At 39.4% G+C, this 12,206-nt stretch overlaps 1 long non-coding RNA gene across 1 annotated transcript in view; it reads right to left on the bottom strand.

The window, feature by feature from the left end:
* The window catches only part of LOC135947053 (uncharacterized), a 145,858-nt gene that overhangs the window by 122,143 nt on the left and 11,509 nt on the right, over positions 1–12,206 (bottom strand). The window contains exon 2 of the long non-coding RNA XR_010575578.1: positions 4,446–4,628. This is a non-coding gene — a long non-coding RNA (uncharacterized LOC135947053). The remainder of the gene's footprint in view (positions 1–4,445; positions 4,629–12,206) is intronic.

The following is a 12,206-nucleotide window of genomic DNA, read 5'->3' as shown; positions in this document are numbered from 1 at the left end:
CGCATAAATTATGTGCGTGCGGATTATGTCAGTGCAGTATATAAGGCTAATACGGTTGTCAAACGCATCTATAGCAGGTGAACGTGACATGAAAACAGATCTGCGTGGCAGCGCTCTCAATTATTTACAAATCAATCATTTCGAGCCGGAAGCGAATTAATGACTTGGAAACGTACGTTCTGCTTTTCACACGAGTTTATTTCTTTTTTAATTTTTCTTAATCTAAGAGGGCAATTTTCGCTGTTTTTGTGTACCTATTCCCAAAAAATTTTGTATTAAATTACAGTCACGAAATAAAAAAAGCAAAATAAACAATCACCCAGCAGGTTTATTTTAATCCTTCAGTGGTCCTCGGACAGGGTTAAAAAGAAAAAATATTATTGTTATATACCTGATGTATAGAAACGTGCTTCCTCAGGACCGGAATGGTAAAGGATAAACAGATGATAAACAGATCATGTATTCTTCTCACTTGTTGTCCCTACTGTATTATTTTTACTGGAAATGTGCAAGCCCGTCGTCAACAAAAACTCGACAGGTATAAAAATAAAAACTGTATGCGCTTGGACTTAAATCCAAACCACGTGCTGCACAAAAATAAGAACAGCGTATTCTCCCAAATCCATCCTAAATAAATAAGCGGAATTAAAAAGAAAAAAAAACTTGTTAAATGAAGCGACAATGTTTATCGCCTATTGAAAGATAAAGTTTTGGGTTTATCCAAAACTTTAGATGAAAGTGAAAAAAATAACCTGCAGAGAGCGGCATATCCTATGAAGAAAAGTTTCATCGCCGTCACAAATGGCATTGGAGTGCACCTGCACAAACATCTCTCTGAAACTGTTAAAATAATATTTAAATAAATGTGCAGAAAAATAGGGTAAAAATCCTAAAAAATATATATTCTGCTGAATTATATACACTTGACAAAAAATGTAGGATTTTGTTGCACTTTCCCTACATAATAAATACTATAAATTGTATCGAAAGCATTGTTCGACTGCTTTGCTACAGCAGACAGTTATTGCATTGTACTCTCTAAATAACATGCTTTGGCGAGCGCACATTAAAAGGTAAAGATGCATTTTTATGTGTGCATGCATTGTTAGCATTGAAAAATTAATTGTACCACGCCTAAGCAAGAAACTCTGCACCTCTTGGCGCGCTCGCTGTGCTCTTTGTGAACGTTTAAATAGTAGCCGCACCCTGCTGTTTAAGAGCGCTGTTAATTCAAGACACACACGTGGAATTTGATTTTCTTGTCGTAAAATGTAATTTTCCTTCTTTACAAATTGCTTACAATTTTTAATTTGACTGAAATTCGTAATTTTTTAGTTCAAAAACCTTCCTGAGAGTGGCCAATTTCAATATTTTATAAAATGGCTTCAATTTAAATTCACCCCGAGCTCTTCGCAATAAAAAAATGCTCATCATAGAGTGCAGACTATACCAAGTTCACAGACCTTGCCAGCATTAACAATCAACATACTTAAAACACGACTATGTTTAATTGTACAGTACGCCGAGGGGGAAAACGTTTTTAATCATCGCGCTCGTGGAGAGAAGAAATTCAGAACGAATATTGTGCCTGTGCTGCAGCATTATCTTTACAATTAAAATGTGCCAGGGAGACGCCAGGGAGACGCATGGAGCATATATATGTGAATAATAGTTAAATCCACACATGACAGGCACAAAAGGAGCTGAATAGCACGGCGAGGGGGCTCTAATCAGAGACGCCTGCCTGTCCAGCAGCTATGTGCGCACGGTGACAGGCCCCGAAGGGTTTGCTTTGGTGCTGCCCGCAGGTATTACATACATTCGTCTGGCATGCATATTGTGTATGGATATGCACTTTTTTCGAATGCGTAGGAGGATGAATGAGAGCGGCTAAATGACGCGCGTCGCATTATTGTGCGCGCCAGAAAGGAGCTGTTGTGGTCGACTGCTGCATTATATAAAACGTGTGCGCTGAGCGAGCGCCGCGAATCTGGGTCAGAGATGCATTGGCTGCACATATTTATAAAAGAGTGTGCATCGCATGTCATCCTCTCTTTATATTAATAAAGCACACTGGCCGTATCGAATGGTCGACCGACGAGGGCAGGCGATGGACTCTTCAACGTTTTCGCCGATTAATGGACCACATAAATCCAGCCCTTGAATCCTTGCTGAATGCACCCGGCCTAGTCACGGATGAAAGTTTAATTGGCTTCCGAGAAAACAGCAGCAATATTTAATTAAAGTGTCATCGCGCTCACACAGCCCCAGCATTATTGGGATTTGGTTGACGTCCGCCGCACCAGAGGCGCATTTCTTTCCTCTTCTCTTCCGCGCGCAGCCGAGCTATGTGGAATGGAAACTTTAATTACGGGATCAAGCAGAGGCTAGCTCAGTCAGCCGTCTGGTGTTACTCTGCTGCCAACGCCATCGCGTCTGCTTTGCAATAATTATTGGGTGTTCATGATTCAACGAAATTTTGCAGCAAAAATTATGATCCGAATTTTACTCATAATATTACCACGGAAGATTTGAAAGTTTATACACAATTTGCACTTATTTTCTATTAAAAAATAGGTAGAAACAAGGTTGCCTTTGCCTAGCACCCGGTTTTTAACCAAGAAATGAATTTATTCAAGATTTCCCCAGTGAAATTCTAAAATTAGCGGTCGGAGTGGTAAAAATTTCCTGTGCTGTGCAGATTTTTTCTTTTAAATTGCCTCAATTTCTCCAAAAATGTATCTCTGGCAATTTTTCAAGTCGAGGTCATGAGCTAATAATTATAAAATTATTGAAAACTGAGGTGGAAACATTGCCTGCAAGAAACTGGTTGAAATTGAACGCTAATTTTTTTTTTAAAGCATTTTTCGCAGCCCTGGGTAGAAAAAACTTCACCTTGAAGCACTATTCCACTTTAATATCCCCTCATTGAATTTTGCAATCAAAAGAGCGAACAAACATTACACATTACGAACCGAATGGAGGTGATTTGAAGTTAGCCACATAGAAACGCAATGTAAACTGGCAAAAAGGTTATTTGGTGTCGGATCGATGCTCGAATAGGGGAGAGCCACGTCCAGTGAAAATGGTAGAGATGCAAAAACACATGAGAATACTAACAAATGGAATGCTAACAACTACAGTAAAGCTCATCCATCACAAATCGAATGATCCACATGAAAATATGCGCGTACGCGTTTCAAAAGTGTGGTGGTTTGTGTGTCGTGTCGTCAGCAGCTATAGTGCATTCTACTTTCCGCGTCCAGCATATAGTGCGGCATCGGAGAAAATAATTGGACATGAGTGAGATAAATAGGTCATCGGGGTAAAAATAACAACAGATAGAGTGACGCGAAACAAAACAACAAAGCGCAGAAAAAGCATGCACGTACTGCGCGCCGTGTGATGTATTTGCACTAATTTTGAATTAAATACGCGCGCGGCTGAATGCATTAGCAATTAAGCGAGACAGTGACAATAAAACTGCATGTGAAAATGTGTGACATCAGACTCTAGTGTGTGTGAGTGTCGCGTGTTCTTTTCAGAAGGGGTTGCACGTTTTGAAAATGCATTTTAAATGCGCACTGTGTGACCGGCGTCGATTCTAATCGCATGCACCGTGGAAAATTGTATTATCTCGTTTGACGCAATTATTGTAATTGCATCGGGCGCATTAATTCGCTGAAAACTCGCTCGCGTTATTATATTATAGCCTTTTCTTTCGTTTCCTTTGGCGATACGATCGCAGCACACACGTGTCTGCATTTCTTCACCTTTTCTTTGTTGCAATATTACTCTCTGGGTCTGCACTAATTTATTTTATGCCTTACGAGGGTGAAGGGAAAACTCGGTCGATTTTTAAAAATCAGATGTTTCTGAGAACTTTCTGGATGGCAAGACCTTACAAGACTTAAAAACTGCTTGTCATGCTCTTATTTAGAGGCTCTGGCACTCAACACAAAGAGAAGAATGCTTGTTATTTTCAAACTTAGGAGCATAAACCGGGATTATTGACAGGTTAGCACCAACAATAAAGGGTGCCGAAGCAAAATTTGATTGACAGCTTGCCTTAAACAAGGTCACGGTCGGTCAGCTTAAAATCTTTAGCTTCAGGACTTTACGAGTAAATATCAGAGGGTTGACAGGTGTAATTATAAAGGAAAAAAATATTTTTCCTACTAGTGGACAGCGTATCGATATCAGTTTCGGTCTAGAGAAGGCTTTCAAGCCGCAGGTAAAATTGATACGGTTTGGAATTCAGGTATATAAATGGGAGACATTAATTTAGAGAAGGGATTTTTATGGTGACAAACTAACACCGTAGAGGCCACCCTCCTGCGCGCGTTTCACACTAAAGTGCGGTCGCGATCGAGACACTTGACGCTCGATAAGAGCAAAAATCACATCAAAAGAGGAGACAGTCGCCCAGTAAATTGCTCTCTTACCTCTTAGGCTTGGCGACGGCGACAAGTGCATTCTTTTTCGTTTTTGTTTCATCTTCTCACACATTCTATGTACGGCTTATCGCAAAACCCTAAAAGCTCTCTGAAGGTCTGTGGATTATGGACGCAGGGGCGATGCAATTAGCAGCATGCTACTCGGAGGTCTTGGGTCTTGGGGTGCTTTTCCTGTCAACAAGGACACTGCATTTTCAATTTTCTTGTTACTAATTGGTGACGGGTGGCTCCAGACTAATGAGCTAGACTAAATTTTAAGAGCAAATGAACATTTTATTCGAGCTCATAAAAATCTGAAGCAGGATGCACCTTTTTTAATTTTTATTATTTGTATTTTAATTAATTAATTAGCTACTGGTAATAAAGGGTGGATGAAAATATCAGCTGGATTTATTTTGGTTCGTAAAATCGTCACCAGGCACACTGTGAGATGCATACGGGTATTTATTTATAATTTCAGTCAGCTGACAGTAGCAGTATCAGCCAGACGAAAATTAATCTAATTATTATTATCATCAGCAATTTGGCGAAATCATTGGACTTTGGCTTACAACGATCTTTAACAAAAAAGGAAAGCCTGTCTCTTGATTAAGAGACGACTCAGCATGCTTAAAACATGTGCGCGATTATATAAAATTGACTCTGTCGTCTCAGATAAGACCGTCGCTTGGCCGCTGAAATATTGTCATTTCTTTCAAGGTCTGCTGGCATGCAGGATCTCGGAAACCGTAATTGGCGCATTTTTAACTTCTTAACTGCGATTAAGTGTTTGGGACATGGCACATTATATGGTGTTGTATTTTATTCGCAGCGCAGCCATAAAATATTATACCTTTACCCGGATCTATAACTTGGGTTAGCACACAACACACTTTGATCTAGAACCGTCTTTTCTTCTGTGGAAATTTCTATTTTACAAGGAAAAAAGGCAAGAATTGACCCTGTATCAATATTAAACGCAACTGCACAAGCCATCAGGTGACTCTTGTCAAGTAATTGGGGCGGATTAACCTTCAACTCAAGTGCTTTTGGAGTGATTTTATTAAAAAATAGACAGCAGAGGTCAGCAACAATGAATTTTCTCCAATGCGCAAAGCATTTTTTACCTGAAATATGTTTTGGGTTTATTTTATACCATGCATGTTCGTAGAAAACAGCACTTTGCAACCTTTTTTTAGATCAATTTATAATCTGAGGATCCGTGCACATTATTTTCTGATTCGTAAACAAGGCAAGAATTGGGGTGCCATAATTTTTTCTCACATGCGATAAAACATGGGAAGCTTTGTTAAGAAATATATAATGTTGCTATGTGACGCTGAAAATAATAAAAAAAAATCTCGACCCAAGCTTGACGCCAAGAAAAAAATGAAAACGTCAGTAGTCAATAACATTGTTTGTTTTATAAAAAAATTATTTACTTCACCTTCAATATTTAACATGCATTTCGAAAAAAAATTGAGTGAGAATTTCAACATATATACAAAATCTGATTATTCCCGAACAAGAGGAACTAATAACAAAATTGATGAATTAATCATTAAGCAGATAAAATAAAGGAAATAGTTATGAAATAGAACTTTCCGGTACAAGCACATAACATTTGAGCAAATTCCTTGGTAAATAAGATTAGCTTGCTCGGTTCTTATCCAAAAATAATATTGCCTTTCAGCTAATATTTTTCTAATTCCTTTTCTACAAATATATAGCTGGACACGCGGTCTCCAGATGTTATCTTTGATATTATTTATCCTCTCGCACCGCTGAAAAATATTTCCAACGCACACAGTAAACATAAAGCTTTATTTTGTGTAAAAGAATGTTCAATACTCCATATCACGGCAGCTATTTGTGCTAATCTTTTTCTCGCTATGATGAGTCCGGCAACAAAAGATACGACAGATCAGTAAAATATTTTTGAGATTTTTCAAGGGGTTCGAGCAAGGAGTTTATATCTAAGTAGAAATAACAGAAGATAAAATAAACAGCTCACTTGATACTCTGAAAAATTAGACAACCGCGTGTGCTTCTGCCTGCATTGGCATCTAAATGTATCCTCTCCTTTGAACTGAGCAATGATTCTGTAATAATTATAATAAGAAATTGCCATGTTAATTGAACTGAACGGTCTCTCGAAAAAAAATAATCCTTCTGGATTAATTTATTATGGAGGAAAGTTAACAGCAATAAATGTCTAAATATTAAATTATCACAGTCGGCAGTTACCAACTGTGCTTTTTAAATTCAAAATAATTTTTTAAGTGCAGGGTCCGCATCAGGGCGAATTCAACATATTGTGGAATCTTCTGGAACGTCATCAACAATCCACGTGGTGGCCAATAAAGTATAAATATGCGGCTTGAGGTCTGCCACCTAAACTGCGCCGAATTCATTCATTGTCTGCGCCGCGTGTTATTACTAAGGCAGCAGTGTCAAAAACAAAGGGGTCCGCGCCCGGCCGGTTGAAACATTTATATCAGATGAGAGCTTGGTAGCGTTACAGCTATACGTGTTGTGTCTTATAGGCCGGTCTCCGGGTAACCTTTCGAGCACAAATTTAGCTGCTTGTGACGTCAAATTCATTCACTTTACCGCAAGAATTGCGTTTATCAGGCTTCACAAGTGATTGGTGATTAAATAAAACAAAGTTTAGTCCCCAAACCAGGTATGATATTAAAAACAATTAGTTGTTATTTGGGTTTTTCCATCCCACGCCGTTCAATTTCGAATATGTGTAAAATCACTCACAATATAATTATATAACCAGCTGTGGTTTGAAGACAAATTTACAGCATTTCATAATAGAAATCCGCAATAAAACAATAAAATTTCCAATTCATTTAAATTGCCAGCATGCGTGTGTGCGTAAATCTGGGACTCGCAATTTCAATAAATTATTTAATATCTTGAACGCGGCGTACGGATCGCGCATAAATTATGCACAATTAAACGCTCGAGCAGCACCAGCAGCTCACCGCAGAATAATCAAAGGAGCCATGCAGCAGCAAGTGCGTTTATATTCGCGATTTTTGGACCTGTTCCAATGTGATATGGACGGGAGATTATAAAAAGCCTTGCTGTTACTGACTCGTAATAGCTTCATGTGCTTTTTCCATTATAAATATATATAAAATGCGCCGGTCAACACACACCGTGCTTGCTCGCCAAGCGAAAAAAGGATTATTACGATTTTAATTGAAATGTACAAATTTAAAATTAAAACGACCGCAAGGGCAAGAAAAACACTGGTGATAAGAACGAACTCTGAATCCATTTTATCAGCTGCTGTTGAGATTGGTCCGCTCGTGTGCCGAGCCTTTCGGACGGTGCCGAATGTCGACCTCTGCTGGCGACCCCGTGAAACGAACGACCTTGCCAAACTGTGTACATGCCTTTGAAGTGCTCGCCGTACACCACGAATATAATTATTCGGTGTGCAGAAGGACAATGCGAGCACTCATTCCATCTATATGCCGGACAATACAAAAAGAACCATTGTTGGGGTGCGGTTCTTGGATGTATTTTTGTTACACCTTGTAGTATATATAAAAGAAATAGTATTTTCCTCAGCAAATAATCAGATAAGGCGATCAAATAAATTTGGGAAAGATTCATATCGTTAATACTCAACGAATCCCTTGAAAAGCTACTTTATGCCGCGCATGCACTCGCGGTAAGCACACTATAGCATTATTTATTTTTGTTATCCAACCAAGGCAATATTTAAGTAAAGCTTTTGGCTATTTTTGTGCTCACCAGAGTATGTTACTAATCCAAGTCGTCTTTTCATGTAGGTTGTCACTGTTTTGATCATTTTAAAGCATTTCAGCTCAAATTATAGTCAAAGTTTTCACACAACAACCCCAAAGCAGTATTTTTGCTTCGCTTTCGCAAATTTAAGTTGACTTAATGGGCGTGATAATTCTAATTAATCGTGCGTATCTGGGGGAGCGCTAATTAAACGACTTAGTCACGCTATCATGAGTAGAGGTAGGCCAACGAGCAGCGCGCGGTCAGAAATATTTCAATTTTAACGACTGAAAATCTTTCACCGTGAAGTGCTGCCGGGCTTGTATTGAGAGAGATAAAAATATTTCTTCACTTCAGTACAGATGAACAGGCTTCTAAACACACACACACACACCAGCCGGTGCAACCGACTCAAAATAAACTTAGCAGCCTGAACTGCCTTGCTCGAAAATCCTTTCTGACTGGTTTACTTCGATAAATTTTCATTTGTGTGTGCCGTTCTGACAAATTGATTGAGAAATGCACAATTTGTGCGTTTTGAATGCAGTTTAATCGCTGTGCAGAAAGGGCATTGACGTGCAAAAAGAATTCGCTGCCAGAATTTAACCTACGCACCCTTGAAATGTTCTAAATCCAGCTCGATCTTGCTAGTGTGCCAAGCACGTCACCCAACGTGAAATGAGGATGTGAACCTCGTGATTAATTTCAACAACTAATATTCTAGCTTCAAAGCTGTCAAAATTTCGTCTGCTTTTTTCTTGCTTGTGTATCTCCTGTATTTATTAATAATTTCCGCCTCGTTTCGCTCAGAGAAGAGCTTTCAGTGTTTTTTTAAATTTTGAATATGAAATCTAACTCATGCAACATTTTTTTAACATTTACCTTTTTCATGAACCATATGGCAACATATATATTGAATCAATTAATAATATGTATACATGATTATAAAATCAAGTAGTCGATGAGTGGAAATGGAAACGTAGTATCAAAGGGATTTTTAAGAGAAAGCAAAAGTGCTTTAATTTTTAATAAGCGTCAAATTTTCTACACTTCTTCCACTTCAATTGAGTAAGCAGTGTGTGTATTAGCTTCCCGCAGCTTTTGGTAATAAATCATCAAATTTTACGCTGTCAAACGCTCAATATAGACTAGATGAAACGGCGTTTTCCAGATTTCAACAAAGGGAACAAAAAAGAATAACAAGTCGCAGATGGACTTACTTTTATTTGAATAATAGCTGTCAATATTGTCCAAATAAAGGGGGATTTTGAAATACTGACCCAGCACTCGCCTTGACCAGGGTGAAAAATATATGAGCGGACAAGGTCAACATCTCTTTAGGAGAAAACACAAAATATGGGTTCATTTTACACTGATAACATCGAGGGTTTGTCACTCTCAAAGAATATAAATGGTAAAAAAATATTTAGAACCTTTTGAAGGATCATTAATTTAAAAAAAAAGTAATATTTTACCCTCGACTACCATTAGGGCGTTAACAAAACACAACTGTCGACTATTGAACCTGTAAAGCAAAGCTTTACGCTGCAAGAAATTGAAGCTGTTGTGTCTACATTGGCACCTTTACCTTTGCTTGACAAAACCGATGGCATTGTTGAAAGCATGCACTGCGAGAGTTTAACAATGGCGACACGTTTGGGGGTCGAGTATGGGTTGGTTTTCACTACCGTTTGACACTTCAATTGCCACGACGAGTACATCTGGTTTGAGAGGGTTGTGTTTAATGTCCGACTCCAGCAAGCGTAAATAATGTTCTGGTAAAGTTTCTAATGTGTTAACCAAAGGCTTGGCTACTATTACTCAATAAGCAAAGGAGTCTGCTTGCAATCTCAGAGAAAACTTCAAAATTTACGAAATTTACATTCACCTTGTTTAACTAATTAAACGCTCTTTTCATCTGTTATTTGCACTCAATTTTTTTTCCAAATTTGCGGCTCCCCAAAATTTTTGATTGGATTTATTGGCATTTTATGTTAATGATTAGAGTCGAATAATTGTACCAAGTGCATAAGTTGGAATCGAGGCTAATTGGGAAACGCGCAACCACTGATTCATACGAGTGCACCGCGCATGGAATTAATCATCCGCACTCACATTGGCTGAACAACAGGCTGATAAAAGAGATAGCACGTGCGAGACAGAATGCGCATAATCAGATGATAAACCTCCAGTCCCTTAACAATGAGCGTATATCGACTCGCATTATTACCACCATACGCGCGAGAGCAAAGGACTTCGGTTGATTGTGCACACATATAGTCTGAACTAATACAAGTTCACCCGAGGAGGAGGAGGATGATAAAAAAAAACACGAAAGCAACTTCGACTCCCTGCTGGCTGGCTGGCTGAGTTGCAGCGCAAGTCAAAGGACGGAAATTTCGAATCGGAATCAAATCCCAAGTTAGCATGCAGCGAACGCTTTTGCGTGTTTGCGCGCTCGCAGATCAGGCTAAACGATGAAATTAGTTGAAAACTTAACAGATTCCAGCTCGGCAATTCGCAAACTCGGCGGAACTAGTAATTTGCGGTGGCGCAGGCAGAGCGGCGTGCACTCACACGAGTTTGAGTGGCTTAACAGAATCAAGTTGTGCACCGAGAGGCAATAGTCGTTGCGCCCTCAGAGAGCCGCCGCCGGCTGGGACACTCGACGAGCGGCGCTTTCTTGTTATCAGCACACGGCAATATTATGGCAAAGTCGTAAATGCAGCTGAGAAATTGTGTGTTATCAGCCAGTCAGTCAGCGGCCCGTGGAGCCAGCCGTACACTCGCACATCCAGCATACATACAATAAATAGAGCGGTTTGCGAGCGAACCAGCTTTGCATTCGCGTTCGAGTGCTTGCAGATAGCATATATTTAATGGAAAATGCGCGCGGAATTGGCTTTGCCTATCGCAAATAAGATGCCTCTCGTGAGGCATGAAAGAAGCAACAATTATTATTGCACGTTCGCCTGCCGATAATTACACAAAAACGTGCAGCTCTTATTAAAATGCATAAATTCGTGAGAGCAATTTTCGCTTGACATGTTCATGAATATTTTAAACTGACAGACAGACGCGTGTTGTTTGGATTATAATATCCGCCGAGAAACATGTTAAGTTTCAGCCAGGAGAAAAAAGAGCAGAAAATGCAGCTCCAGCAGGGGGCCCTTGGCCGCTGGTTGCATCTGATAACGCTGCACCGGCGCGTCTTGGCGCGCGGCGGACAAATAAAGTGTTCACAACGTTCGGCGTCTTTCAATAAAATACCACGCTGAATTGGTTCTGCCTGCGTAAGAATATAAGGAAGGAGTGCCCCGCTCAATCGTCTGCACCGGTAATGAAATCTGTCAATGTCTCGAGGAGAAAATGCAAGTCCTTCAACCCGGCAATTCCAGTCTGAGTCTGCAGCAGAATAAACTGAGGGAGTCACTTCTTTAACGTCCAATCAGATTGATTGATCATCTAACTGCAAATTAAATTATTTTAAAAAGCTATAAACGTTTGGAATATGGACTACCATCCCTATATAATTCACTTTGCGATTTTAATGCTTAACACAGATATTTTTCCAGTGAATCAATTCACAGCCTATTTGCAAACTAATTTTTGACGACCTGAACCCTATTTTATCTCTACAAAGTGCTTTGTTCAAACAGCAAAGCGATGACACTTGAAATAATGCACACTAGGTTGAAAAACAATGTTATCTGTTGGATATTGTCGCCTGATCTTCGATTCGCCCGCTGCTATTATAGGCACACAGTAGTTCAAAGAGTTCTTTGTTCCACTTGACGGGAGTTAGAGAAAGAGAGAGAGGGAGGGAAAAGTCGAAGAATCAGAGTAAAATGATAATAATTGCTGATAAGGGAAGAGCTCCACATGGAAATCTATCTCAAGCCACATAATTCACGCTCCGCTCATACATAAATGCACACGATGTTATATTTATTCCTGCGTCTGAGTTATAAATATGCGCAGCTCGCTTGCTGATAAATC

This window comes from Cloeon dipterum, chromosome 1, assembly GCF_949628265.1.
Source record: "Cloeon dipterum chromosome 1, ieCloDipt1.1, whole genome shotgun sequence".
Classification (NCBI taxonomy): domain Eukaryota; kingdom Metazoa; phylum Arthropoda; class Insecta; order Ephemeroptera; family Baetidae; genus Cloeon; species Cloeon dipterum.
Note: the sequence above shows the minus strand (reverse complement) of the source record. Positions and strands in the feature narration are given on the sequence as shown.